This window comes from Mustela lutreola, chromosome 9 (assembly GCF_030435805.1).
Source record: "Mustela lutreola isolate mMusLut2 chromosome 9, mMusLut2.pri, whole genome shotgun sequence".
Classification (NCBI taxonomy): domain Eukaryota; kingdom Metazoa; phylum Chordata; class Mammalia; order Carnivora; family Mustelidae; genus Mustela; species Mustela lutreola.
This window is the reverse complement of record NC_081298.1, coordinates 2,459,465-2,474,510: the sequence shown is the minus strand read 5'-3', so window position 1 is coordinate 2,474,510 and position 15,046 is coordinate 2,459,465.

The following is a 15,046-nucleotide window of genomic DNA, read 5'->3' as shown; positions in this document are numbered from 1 at the left end:
TGTAGAAGGAAGATCATGAAGGCATTTCCCAGTTCTTCCGACCTCTGAGCATTCACTGCAACCTCTTAAATTTGATGTCTTCTTCCTAAATGTCCTCCCTGGGATTGCCCGATGATTCACTCCCCACGCAGCTGTGACAGGGAATGGGAACGTTTCTGCTCCAAACCGCTCAGCCTGGCTGAGGAGGGAACTCATGAGAACAGGCACTGAATCCGTTTAGAGAAGAAAGGGCCGGGACCCCGGCGAGCCCCGGGCCGCCCACAGTCACTCTCTTCCCCAGCTGAGAGTGGAGAAGGCACGAGCTCACGCCCCACACCCCGTGGTCTTCATTCGTGCTCTTCCCTAAACTCCTGCCCGGCTCTGACGGCCCCACCCTGGCCTGGCCAGCTCCGTGATGACTTGCCAAGCCCTTCAGCAAAGGCTTACTGGGTTTCTGCTCTGTGTTTGGTCACCTCCCAGCTACGGGGATCCAGTTCTGAGCGAGGCCACTTTCCAGGGCTCTGCTCTCGTGTTTGCCTCCTGGAGCGGGGAGACACCAAGGAGATCCGGACAAACCCACGGACGAGATCAGCATCCTTAGCGATGATGCTATAAGACAATGCAGAAGGCTGTGTGACTCACAGTGACAGCTGGGAGAGAAGAAGCGAGAAGGGAGTGAAGACATTTTGGGGCAGGTGGTCGGGCACAGCCTCTGTCGGCGAGAATTATTTAAACTAGAGCCTCACAGATGATAAGAATCCACAGAGGAGACAGTGGATTCAGGCAGAGCAGCGGACAGCAAGTGCAAATGCCCTGAGGTGAAACCAGCTTGTCGTGGTCAAGAAACAGGAAGGCCAATGTGGCGGAGGTGTCGCGTCATGAGTCCCCTGACCTCCCTGGCCTGAGCGGCCCCCAGAACAGTTTGCTGAGAGTAATAAAAATAGTTCTCACTTTGCGGCAGGTACTGTGTGCTCCGCACTGTATCTCAAACACCGTTTTGTTTTCGATCCTCAGTATCACCAATCTGTCGAAGAGGAGCAAAAGCCTGAAAAGGCAAGTCATTGGTCCAAAGTCACTGGCTAGTAGGGGCTGGACTCTGGACATGAAGCCAGGTTTTCCTGATGCCTAAGGCCATGTACGTGACTCCTACACCATGTACCAGAAAGCGTCTTGTCTCAGCGTGATGAGAGAGCCTGGCTGCCAGTGTAGGGAGGCCGGGAAGCAGCCAGGGTCAGCTGGGTGGGGGAGAATGCCCTGGAACTTGCTTCTCAGCATCCGTCGTCCACTAGCTGGAACTTGGCTCCTGGTGCTGAAGCCGATGTTCTGTGTGAGGTTAACACCAAGGCACACTGGGTCCCTGGGCCCCTGGGGCAAACTGGGCCACATCCTGGAGGGCCAAACCCATCGTCTTCCTCCTGACGGCAGACCGTGTGCTGTCAGGAGGAGAGCTGTTCCCTCTCCCTGCGCGTGATCCACCGTGCCTTCCCCCCGCACACCCTCCCCGCCCCTCCCTGTCCACCCCCAGTCCCACTGTCCCCAGAGTCTGAGAGGGGCGTGCAGACAGAATGAGTGTCCAGCTCCCACGCACAACCCTTCACAACCCCACTAGGACTCCTCTTTCCCACCGAGGACTCTGAGGCCCCAGACCAGGGGGTTTATTTTGTTTCTCTGTGACGGACCAAGAAACTGTAATGACAATAGCAAACAGTCAAGTTTAATAGTAGTAACGGTCAACAGTTTAGGCTTTGCACACGCTTCAGTCTCTATTGTAGCTGCTCACCACTGCTGCTGTAGCATAAAACCCACCATAGACAAGCCCACCTGGACACACCTAGGTGCACTTGGACATACCTGGGCACACCTGGACACACCTGGACGTGTGTGACTGGTTCCTGCACAACGTGGCCTGTGCAAACTTGCTGTGGCTGGGACGCAGTTCTCAGGTCTCAGTGGCCTGACCTGCCCCTGCAACAGGTGTCCTCCTGACAGGTCCCGGAGTCCTGACTTACCTTGTGGAATGCCACCTTTCCAACACCTGCAGGGTAAGAAAGAGCTTTCTTGGGGGTAAGACACTGAGATTGACCATGGAACACAGTGGACCTTAACTAGGACTGTTCACCCTTTGAAGCCCCACTGTACTGTTTATAGCTTTTAATTTTCCTTCACTCACATGCTTTTATTAACTTCATTCCTTGAGATCAGTTGTTTGCTCCAAGAGCCGCCTTATTAGAAAACCCTTGATTACCAGAACTTTTTGAGAGTAAGAAAATGAACTTCTTCTGCATTCTTCCCGCATCAGCCAGTACCATCCCGCGTGCTCCCTCCTCTGAAACCCCCATGTTTGCCGCGTTACCATGCACAGTAACATTATTATAATTAGGATTGGAGAATAAAAACCATTGCTCCAACTTTAATTAAATTTGAATTAAATGAGTTTGTTTTCTGCTGAACTGCTCACTTCTGCAAAGGGTGGGGAGTTTCCGAAACACCAAACTAATGAGCACCTAGGGAGTCAGCAGGGAAGATGCTCTGATGATGTGGGACCATTTCCACCAGCCATAAATACGTCTCCTGGCTTAAGAAGTAACTGATAGCTCTCGGGGGACCCCCAGTATGCCTCAGGTAGGAAATGCGCTTCCATCAGCAGAATCGACCAACGCGGGAGATCTATCATTTTCCTCATTCTCCAACTCAACTCTCAGAAGAGACTGTGCAATTTACACCCACTCCAGTGTGGGGGCCAGAGGGGCTCATGGAGGAGAAGAGAAGCCAAGTAAAAGAGCACAACGTGCGGGCTTGCTGGAAACGATTCCTGTGTGTTGCTTTCATGGGTGCGGGTCCACGTGGCCTCTGAGCCTAGGACTTTGGGGATCACTTGTTTTCCCATGAATTTGCAAAACCCCCACCGGTGTGGAGGGAGACCCAGCACACATGCTCCAAAGACCTGCAGCTCCTTATTTAAAGCTTTTTTGTGGCTTTTGTAAAATGTACAGCTCTGGCTTCTTTCCCGCCTGTTTTCCTCTACCACCTATAGTGGGGATCCTATGCATGGGCCCGAAATGCAATCATATGTGTCCTTACAAGTGAGACACACAGAGGAGAAGACAGCATGAAGACAGAGGCAGAGACTGGAGGTGATGCCACCCCAAACCAGCGAATGCCCATGGCCACCGGAAGCTAGAAGCGGCAGGAAAGGTTCTCCTCCGGCACCTTCGGAGGGAGCACGGCCCTCCTGACACCTTGATCTTAGACTTCTGGCCTCCACACCATGAGAGGATAGCTGCCGGTTGTTTTAAATCACCCCCTTTTGTGCTTACATTTATAGCAGCCCCCAGAATGAATGGACTCCCTCCTACCCACCAAAATACAGAAAATTACAATATTCAATCCACAAAGGCATTGCTGACACAGATCCCAATGGGACTTGCTCCATACTGAGCACTGTCCTCAGAGCTTCCTGACTGCATGTCGCACTTCCCAGTCTAACCCCAGCATTCCCAGGCTGGCACCCCCATTCCATAGCTCAGGAACAGAATTCAGAAAGAGGGGAGAGGTAGCTCGAGGTCACCTGGCAGACCCAGCATTCACCTCAGAGCCGGTCTCTCTCCAAAACTTGGAGTTGCTTCACCACTGCACTGTAGCTCTGCACCCATGTGAGGTTCTGAGCAGTGGGTCTCCAGGATGGGATTTGGAGAACCAGTGCCCTGGCTGGGGCTGGATCCAGGAATCACTCTTGCTGGTCCAGTGGGCACCCTACCTGGTTCAAAGGGCTACTGTGGAGCCAAAGGAGACAAGAACACTCTAAAAAGGTCTTCTGTGGACAGGGAAGATGAGGATGGTAGAGATGGTCTATAGCAATCAACTTTTCCTCCCTCTTCTTTTTATCAACTGACTTCTGTCTGGATTTTTTTCTTGCCTGGTCAAGAGTCACATTAGAGAAAAAGACTCAGCAATTACTTCACTGGTACTGTGGTGTCTGGGGATAGTGTCAGGGTAAAAATTCCAGGGGGTTTTAGTGCTCAGTGTTCCAATCCCTTCCTGTGAGCTGGAGTCCCAGGAAAGGAACATGGGCATCACAGAGGGAACACATGGGCTCTGGGTGAAGGTCCCGACTGCATCCCACTACTTGGCTGGGTGAACCTCCATCAGCTTCAACAAAATAGGAACAATAATAGCATCATATACACCAAACAACAGTGTGAATCTCGTGAGGAAAACCATGGAAATATTCCACACAACTCCAGGCACAGTGGTGGTTAAGAAGTCTAAGTCTCTTTCTCTTCCAGGCTTCCAGAGCATCTAATTAATGTCATTTACATTTTTTATTGAATTTTAAAGAACCCATATTCATTAAAAAGTGACTAGCTCCAATTCCTGAAATTGTGCATGGGTGATGGGGAAAACCTCTTGGGAACAGAGATCCAATAATCCCCAGATCGTTGATTCTCCTCTAGTTGTCATGGCAACTGAGAGTGCCATGGTCCTCTCCACAAATGCACAAGCAAACTTTGGTGAGTATGTAAAATTAACCAGATGCACCTTTTTAGAGCAATATCCAGTGAGCAATACTGAGCTAAAGGGTCAGGTTACACACATATAGTGATGCTCAAATTGCTGTGAGCAAGATGTAATCAATCACAAGAGAACCGTTAAGCAGGTACCACAGAATAATGGAACGTAGAAAACCGCCTGATGAGGATATGAGAGAGCACAGTCAGGGAACTTGATAATTCGGTTAGAACAGCAACAATACCAAAGGGCTTTCAGTCCAATGCTCAGTGCTGGTATAGACCACGGGAGGCATTGTTGTATCACGGTGAGGACCCCACTTAGTGGTTGTTGAGTACTTTAGTGAAGTCTTCAGATTTCAGTTTCTTCCACTGAAGATGCCAAAAGCTTCCAGCCTTCAAAAATTATTCCCGAGGGGAAACTCTTTGAAAACCTTTAGCCCAGCTTTTGCATCATCTGAGCTGAGGGAGCATTTCTCTGACCACATGCCAGCAGGAGACATGAAAGTACTCAGATGTGCTGTCTGTGATCAGGATGGAATGGTTGATCCACTAAGAAATGGCCAATGTGCTGATTGAATTAAATGTCTATTCGTAAAAAAAAAAAAAAAAAAAAAAAAGGACAGACTAACTCCTGGAATGGGATGGGACTGAGGCTAGGGGACCATAAATGAGAGACAAGATGATCATACTCAGGGCATTCCTCCAAACAAACCAATCAGAAAAAATTCAACATGTAGGCTCAGAACATACCCCACATAATGACATGAACAAAATTTCCTTAAGATTTTGGGTTAGACCAATCTTTGTTTTCCAGATTAAATCTTGTGGCCGTGAGGTGGATCTTCTCATCTTTTCAGAGTCACTGATTATAATTTGCCATGGATGGCAAACAATTTACATGTCACAAAAAAGAAGAGAACAATATTTGAAAAGACCTAAAAGAGTATTCCAAGCAAGAGCGGTAGCCCTGAGCTCTAAGAACATGCTGTCTCCCACTTGCTCTAGTGGCCATTACTGAACACAGGTGATAATTGTAGATGATAGTGGTGCTGATGATGGTAACAATGATGGTGATGATGATGGTGATGCTGATGACAGCAATGGTCATTGTAGTGGTGTTGATGGTGGTGATGGTGATGATGACGGTGACAATGATGGTGATGCTCCTGCTGCTCCTGATGGTGGTGATGGAGGTGGTGATGACAGTGATGGTGATGGTAAAGATGATGGTAGTGGTGATGATGATGGTTATGACAGTGGTGGTTTGGTGATGATGGTGATGGTGAGGGTGATGGTGAGAGTGATGGTGAGGGTGATGGTGGTGATGATGATGGTGGTGATGACAATGATGACGGTGATGGTGGTGATGGTGATGATGGTGATGGTGAGGGTCATGATGGTACTGATGGCAGTGGTTGTGGTGGTGGTGATGGCGATGGTGGTGGTGATGGCCATGTTGATGGTGGTGGTGATGATGATTGTGGTGACGATGATGATGGTGATGATGATGGTGATGATGCTGATGGTGAGGGTGATGATGATGGTACTGATGGTGGTGGTCGTGGTGGTGGTGATGGTGATGATGATGGTGGTGATGGCCATGTTGATGGTGGTGGTGGTGGTGCTTGTGGTGATGGTGATAATGATAGTGACGATGATGGTGATCGTGAAACTGCTGCTGCTGTTGATAATGGTGACAATAATGATGATGGCAGTGATGCTAATAACAATGATAATATGATGATGATGGTGGTGGTTGTGATGGTGATGAGGGTGATGACGATGGTGATGATACGCAGCTAACGTCATGTGAGGGTGCCTATAGAGTAGGTGTTAGCAAACTATGGTCCATTGGCCAAATAGGGCTCACTTCCCAGTTTTGCAAATAAGGTTTTATTAACACACAACCATGACCATTTTTATACATACTGCTTTTCTCTGCCTTCATGCTACAACAGCAAAATAGTTACGTAGAGACAGTATGACCTGCAAAGCCTAAAATATTTATGATTTGACCCTTTGCAAGAGAAGTAAGACAACTCTTACTGTAGAGGAAGGAAGATTAGACTCTGTATAGTCATCAGCCTAGTTTTCCTCAAGTTCGTATACACAAGAGCCCCTTCGGGGTCTTCTTATGATCAGACTCCTGGGCAAGTGGTCTATAGGCAAGTCACTGATAAACACTTCATGGGGTCCACATACAGGTCTTCCAAAACCAGACATGATTTTAAAACAGCTTTAAGCATCGCTAATCCTCTAGTCTATTAAGTGAGGATTATATTTGATCTGGAGGTGTTGGGAAGTAAACTGATAAAAAAAAGTATAAAGATTCAACATTAAATAAATTTGAGCAGAATTAATCCAGCTCAATCCTCCCTAACAACAACAACAAAAAATCTTCAAGCTTCCTGCACAGACCCCAATATGGTCTTTTAAGTTTGTCGGCCATTAAGTAGACCCACTGGAGAAAATTCTGCCTTGCCTTTAAGTGATTTATTGCCATGATTTGGGGGAGAGTTTAAGTGCTCACTATTGTCTCAGGCAGCTAATGCTCTGAATCTGAAACTCATTCTCTCAAAGAACTACTATTTTCAGTTGGTGGTTTTTTTGTGGGATTTTTCTAAGAAGATAAAGCTAAATTAAATTCTTCTTCATACCATCCAACATGAGTGATGGTCTCAGTCTAATTTAGTAACTTTCCCAATTTATCACCATTAAAAATGGTCTAAAAGGGCTTAATTTAGGTAATAGTTTCCTTTGCTTCAGCATCTGCTCCCTCATGATTTGAACTTCTTTCCATGCCATGGAAAGACATGGGCTCTCCCTGAAACAGATAATACTTGTTCCCAAAAAATGTTCCTGATGTCTGAGCTGACTTTTCGTGAAATGAGACAGATGCATGGAGTTAACACCAGCCACCTGTGATGGCTTCAGATCCACATTCTAAATGAGAGAGGGGAGGTGTTAGGCAGAAATCCCTCACCATTCTCTGGGAAAGAGGAATTTGGGCCAAGAGCGCTATGCCATCCACTTTCCCAGGCTTCTGTTACCACCAAATCCACAGGCAAAGGGGAGATACCATTCTTGGGTGAGTCAGCAGTAAACAAAGATAATGAGATGTGCATAAGACCAGAAAAGGTTGGTTTTGATACTTCTATCAGAGTTGACAGGTGCTGGAAAATGGCAGACGTGCTCATGGAAAACATACCTCGATCTGATAAACAGCTTTACAGCAAACAGCTTTCCGTGTTTGAGAAGGCAGACATGGCGGAGCAAGGGATGGGCTTCCCAGCATGCCCACATGCTCTGTTCTCTGCTACAATGCCCATGAGGGTGTCCCGTTGCCCCCACCCTTCCCACTCATAGTTGGAGATTTATTTTCATATTAACATGTTATTTCTATATAAAATCAAGGTATTTACTGAATACAGAAAGTTATAAAAAAGAAAGTAGGTAGAACCCCAAACCCTGAAACACATCTGTGACCCTGTGAACCTTTCATTGTTTACGCACTTTTTCTGTTCTTCTGTATACAAATTAACACCTAGATAGGAATGTGCATCGATTACAATATTAGATCTTGTACTTCTTAGCAAGTTACTTTTTATCTGCACCATATTTCATGAAAATAGTTTCTAATCACTAAGTATAGACTTTCGTGATCATTTCTGAATGGTGGCTGGACGTCGCATTAGATGAACAAAGTCTGATTCATATGACCATTTTCTTATTTGAGACACTTTAGATGTTCTGCATTTTTTGTTTTGTTTTGTTTTATCTTGTTTTTGTAAGGAAAGCGCCGGTGAGCCATTGGACATGCACTTGCGATCCTTGCCCCGTTCCGTCCTTGTTGGAAACACCCGTCAGAGCCGGGTAGGCTCACCCCTCTAGCCCCACTGCTGGAGGCGGGCTCGCTGCTTCTGCACAATACGGGGAAGATGCCAAGCTGGTTGGCCTCCATCCTGGGAAGATGCCAAGCTGGTCGGCCTCCATCCTGCTTGGCATGCCCAGGTCTTCAGCACATCCTTCCGATTCAAGGTGCAGTAAGGTGGGGAGGGGTTCCCGCTCTCCCTCAGTTTACTCCCGTGCTGTTGGCTGATCTCCTGAAGCTCCTCCTTCCCCTCGGTCTTGGGCGCAGGTTTCAGGAGAAATGTCGCACGCCCCTGCACGAGCCCACCCTCCCCAGCTCTGTGACTCAAACGGGGCCGCCAGTCTGCGGGCAGACCATCACGTGCCTTGCTACGGTCTCACCTTTAGCAGGTACACCTGCAATCCAGGCTGTGCGAGCTTGTTACTCGGTCCCCAAACGCCTGCCAAGGGGTGACTCCTGAGCTCCGCGGGAAGGAGAGTGGGTGATCTCTGGCTGCCTCGAGGAGCCGTCAGCACCCAGGACTCTCCTCTTCTGGTCCGGCCCCCACCCCTCCAACACGCTGGCCTTTCTCCAAGGAGATGCCGCGGAGCGCTCGGAGACGCAAGTTCCCCTTCGGTTTTCAGTTTTAGAGACAAACAGGCGAAGAACGGTTGGTGGTTTCGGCTTTAGCCCAGGTGTGAGCTGGTCTTTAGGGAAAACATAAAGGCCCCAAACAGAGCAGTCGGCAGTGTTGTCTGACCTGCTTTTAGAAGGAAGCCTGGGAACTTTAAGTCCTTTACAAATGATCCAAGTGGGGCTCCTGGGTGGCTCATTCCGTTATGTGTCTGCCTTCAGCTCAGGTCATGATCCCAGGGTGCTGGGATCGAGCCCCGCCTGGGGCTCTCTGCTCGTGGGAAGCCGGCTTCTCCCTCTCTCAGTCCTCCTGCTTGTGTCTCTCTCTCGCTGTGTCTCTCTGTCAAACAAATAAATGTAATCTTTAAAGAGTTAATATTTCCTTAACAAATAAATGATCCAAGTACCATCTTGGAGGTGGGAGGGTGGGCACATGGGGATCGTTAAACTACTCTCCCTACTTTGACGTATATTTAAATTTTCCCATAGTAAAAAGTTAACCAAAAAGCAATCCAGATAAACCTATCTATAAGACTGTAGGTGCCCCAGTGGATTTAAGGACACCCCTACCTTAAAAGACACACACGTCGAGTTTCAAATCGCATCTTAGAGCATGTGGACATTAATTCCTGTTCCCTATTTCATCACAAGCCATTCAAAATTTTACATCGCAATTTCCATTTTCCTTTCCTCACTGGAAAACGATGCTCGGTGGGGAAAAGCCCGTTCTGCCAGCCGTCCAGGGAGCTAGGATTTCTACAGTTGGTCATGTTTCCTGAAGAGGGGGAGAGAAAGCACACTTCACTCTCATGTCCCAGACGAAGCCAGGGAGCAGGAGACAAGGAAGGTGGACACGGGCCAGAAGCACAGGTGTCCCCTCCTCGGGGTGCCGGGGGTGGGTGGGACAGCAGACCCAGCTGGCACATTCCTCCGCCCTTGTAATCTGTTCTCACACTGAGGTCATTAAAATGCTTCTGATTTATGGCAAGTTCCAAGTAATGTTACCGAGGCTTTCCAAAGCGTTCCATGTGCGATGGTTTCAGCAGAGCGAGTACCAGGGAACCGCGTGCCCGGGCCTCTGCAGACTGCTGCTCCCCTGGCCCTGTAACTTGCTGAAAGATGGATGATATGGGAGCTGCTGTGGTTTAACAGCAGGGTCGAGAGTGGGCCTTGGCCAAGGCGGCTGCAATCCAGAGCTGTTTTATGAAACAGCGTCTGCACACCAGACAGCGTCAGCTCAGTGCAGCTGGAACCAGGAAGGCGGGAACTTGCGGGGCTGACGGCATCCAAGCCTTTCTGCCATCTCCGTGCTCCTCAACAGCCCCAACGCCATCCATCTCTGGCTTTCCCGAGGTTGTTGGTCGTTTTTACCCAACCTCACAGGGGATCCCTGCCAGGATTTCACACTGGAAACGCATCAGTGAGCCCCAGTTGTTCTGAAGGCGGGCTTCTGACACACACCTGCATTATTTGGAAGGAAGGTGGGAAGGAGGTGTGCGTGGGAGGAGGGGCAGCCCTCGCTGTGTGAGATGATGAGGCATCTTCACCAAAAGAAAGATGGATTGCCGACAAGGCGTCGTCCTCTGGCGCGCTATTACACCCGTGCACCTGCAGCTTGCCCCGCATGCAGAATCCACAGGTGCACACCCCGAGTCCAGAGACAGCCCTTGGAGTCACACCGCTCCAAGTCAGCCGGTGGCTCCTGCTGGGGCCCAGAGCCGCTCCAGGAGAGAGCACCCGAGCAGCTCATTCACAATGTTCCCCACACATCGCTGTGTTTCCTTCATCGGGGAGAACTTTCAGTGCAGAGAAATCCCAAGCCTGTCTCTGGGTCACGTCTATGGCCTTTTCTCCTTCTCGACAGAAGCGGAGGTGGGGGTGAGTTTGTTTCCTGGTGGTTGTATTGAACGTCCGGCTCCAGAGCGAGCAGTTGTGCTGGGTGCCCAGACTTCTCTGACGCTCACACCCCGACCCCAGTCCTTCATCTGACTCTGCTTTCTTGGCCATTCCCAAAGGGAGCCTCTAAAACACAGACGCTCTCCAGAGGCCCCTCAGCATCTCCACTGTTTTTCCCTCTGTCTTCCAGCAGGTTCGTGGGCAGCCTTGCCCGGCAGGACTTCCTCCCCCTCCGCCGCATTCCCACCGCGTCTCCCCATCCCGTTCCCACGCTTTCCTGCCCTCTGGGCCTCGCCCCCTCCTTGAGCCCCGATGGTACTATGTCCTTCTATGTCACTTTCCTCATTCGAGCCACGCATCACAGTTAACCGTACACGTCTCTCGCCCATGTGATTAAGGACTCAGTCTGAGGGTTGAGCCCTCAGGATGCGCTTCTCCGTCTGTCTTCATGTCTCGCCCGATCTGTTCTCATGAAAACTCCACGTCACAAGTGTTATTATTCATCCCACTTTGAAGGTGAGGAAGCAGGCTCAGAGAGATTCATGCATTCGTTGAACAGATACACCTTCACCTCCCACTAGGGACCGGATTTTGTCCCAAGCGCTGGAGACACAAAGAACAACCCAAAGATCAGGAACACCAGCCCCGTGGGGCGTCTGGTGTACTTGGAGGAGACGCTATCCGCATGGAAACGAGGGACTAAGATGCTCTCAGATGGCAGTAGGACGCTGTAAAGTAGTAAAATGCACGAACGGGATAGGGAATCGCTGGGTGGGGAGGAGGTCCCCGGGCAGGGCAGGGCAGGGGCAATGTTGGGGCTGAGACCTCAGGGGTAAGAGTGAGCCATTAGAAGACGAGGATGAAGGAGGCGTGAGGGGAGGCCAGGGCGCGTGGAGGGAGTGAGCCGGGGGAGGCAGGGGTGATGGGAGGCGGAGGGGGAGCCAGATCGGGATCTGTAGAGCCCCTGGCTGCATACACACGCACACGCGTGAGAGATGTTCCACGGCCAGAAAACAAGCCCCTCCGCCTTCTCCCCCTGGGCTTATGGAAGCCCACAGCCATGGCGGCTCCTTCCGTTGGACACCTGGGCCAGCTCCTGAGTCCCCACGACAACCCCACAAGGTGGTCAATCTGCCGATGGGCGCCAAGGCTCGGCAGGGCCTGGACACACGCAGTCTGGCTCCCAGCCACGCCTCTCTGGCTGGAGGCAGCAGGGGTGAAGGTCAGCCCCTCCTGAGTGACACGTAGTCGGCTTTGTCCTCCCAGAGGCAAGGGCCCGGGGAATGGGGAGGAGCAGTGGCTGTGACCCAGGAAAGCTATTTCCAGAAAGTCCCCTACGAGGGGCTGCTATTTGGAGCACTGGAGTACAAGCCTCCCAAGAATGGAATGCCTTGAGCAGGTGCACGGTTTCTTCCCAGGACTCCACAGCTGGGCTCCGGAACGGAGTGGGGGCCGGTGGGGGGGGGGGAACTCCCAGCCCAAGCTGAGGCCCTGGTGACCTTGCCCCCCCCGATGGTTTGCTTAGCTCTCGTGAACCGCGTAATGGAGCCGCATCACCGTGCATCTGCACGCCGTCCCCAGATGGCCCCGCTGTCATCTGTAATAGGGATCACCATGTCGGCAGGGGCAAGGGGTGAGACTCTGGATGTTTTTTAAAAGATTTTGTTTTCTTGACACTCTTCAGAGAGGAGATGCCCCCAGTGACTCCCGACAAGAGGAGAGCGCATGTCACACAATTATTGGGTTTTATTTATGAGACAAGCATCTGAGTTTTCTGAAAGCTGTCACTGTGCAGGTGTAAAGTGACAGAAGGGTCTTTCCATGTCCACCCCAGAGACGCTGGGCTGGAAAATTGCAGCAACATCGCTTCCAATCAGGAATTTGAAAATTAAAATGAAGTGATCGACGGAGAAGCCGCTTCCAGGCTTAAATGTTTGAGAAAATACTGTTCGGTACCTCAAGGGGAGCCGGGAGGACATGTGCCCGACCACGGCACTGCGAGCAGTGAGGGCTTCGAGGTGGGATGGTCCGGTCCTCTGAAAGAACCCACCCTTCCTGCTGAAATTCACGACAGACGCCGAAACACACGTGCGCACAAACAGATGTCTGTGGGCACACGCCTGCAGTGAAACCCCCTCCGTGCCCACGTCAGGACGTCCTGCTGCCCCGGACAGTGGGCCCACGCAAGGCACTGCCCTTCATGGAAGCTCGTCTGTGCGTTGGTGGCCCTTCCACAGGCCCAGAACATTCTGGGTACTTACTGGGCTACCTAGAAAATTCTGGTGACAATACCTCCAAATCCTTTTGAAAACCTCCTGAATTCAGAAAGGTAGGACCAGGCCCCAGACTCTGTGTAGCCACAGGTCAGGAGGCAAGAGCTGGGCCAGTTGTGTGCTCCCAGCCTAGCATCTGGGCTCCAAGCAGAGGAAAGGATGGGGCATGTGCGTACCTGCAGGTCTCCCAGTGGGTCCCTCTGGAGAAGAAGGTTGCCATCCTTCCCCCGTCCGTTCTGAATTTCCCCTTGCTCTCACAAGCTCTCCACATCTTCCCAAAGGTCTCGCTCCTGGCTTGACCGAACCTGTGCTGTTGACAAGCAAAGGCCCCTGTGTGATACCGTTGCCTGTGGGGGATTCCAGGCTCACAGGCCATTACAAACAGGGTGCAGGGGGTCCCCTGAATTCTTCCGCCAGTGGTGGCCTCTTGTACAACTGTCACACGACATCAAACCAAAACTTGACACTAGTGCATGCCATTAACTAAGTTACAGACTTTATTCCATCCAGTTGTCCCCAGTGGTTACAGGATCTCTGACTGGTGTGTGGTCTCTGCCACAATCCCATCATGAAGACACGCTCTGGTCTATTATCCCAACTCCCGTGGGAAGACCCAAGGCCCCAGAGACGCTGACAAATGGTACCAATAATGAATTTCCTTTGATGTAGGTAAGAGATTCGATGCATCCATGCGGACACAATTGCACAGAGCGTGAGTTGGGTCAGCAAGCTTCCGTCATGTAGGGAGCTGGCTGTAAATGACTCTTCCATTGGGAGGAGGCAGTGGTTAGGTCTAGTGAGCATCTCATCCCTAACTCCAACCCCAAGGAGAACTTTCACCCTCCAGCCCTCCCCGCTGCTCTGGAGACACTGGCCCCACGTCCCTTTGCTTTGCAAATGCAGATAGCTGGGAACACACACACACCTCAGTACATCCTGAATATTTCCTATGGGATTGGGACGAGAGAACATGAGTCTTACAGGTGTCTCAGCCCTCTGTAGGACCAAGCCACGGGCCTGTTTCAGATCCATGCATGCACAAGGACAAAGAAACATGTACTTGTGTGTCGTCTCTCAAACTTCAGTGGGCTCTCAAATCACCCGCGTATCTTGTTAAGACACAGATGCTGATTCTGAAGGTCTAGGGAGGGGCCTGAGAGTCAGCATCTACACTAAGATCTTAGATTATGCTGCCACCCTTGTTCAGGGACTACACTTTAAGAGCCATAAACCTGGAGCATATGATCGCGGTTGACCTTTCTTTGAAAACTTAGTCCAAAAAAGATGAGATCTTCAAACTCAGTGATAAAGGAAACTCATTCTGCCCTTATCCAATGGAATCAAGAGGCTGAGATCCTCATGTAACCTTGAGCAAGTTACTTCAACATTCTGTGCCTTGGTTTCTTTATCCACAAAATGGAGGCGATAATAGCATTTAGCTGGTACTGTAGTTATGTAGTGCATGGCAGCTCTGAGTAGAACATCGCTCAGAGTAAGTTCCCAGTGAATGCCAGCTGATAGGACGGCCACTGACGAGACGGATGATGGGGATAACTGGTGTGATGGTGCTGGTGGTGGTGATGCGTGTGGTCACGATGGCGGTAAGGTTGATGGTGCTGATGATGATGGTGGTGATGTTCTATCTAGCGGTTGAAAGTGGTTGTAACCAGAGAGGAGTGAATGATTTCATCACCTCCATCAAAGAGGCACTAGGTGGCCTTGCCAGGGAAGGGAAGGCGGAGCACCCCAGGCAAAGATGGGGAACAAAGGAATCCCCCAAGGCAAAGCGAACAATCTACACACTTAGGGTTTTGTACCAATTCTGTGCTTGGGTGGTATGGCCGGACCTTGTCATTATTGAGGATGCAGACACCTGTGTCCTTGGTTCGCTGACGACAAAGGCT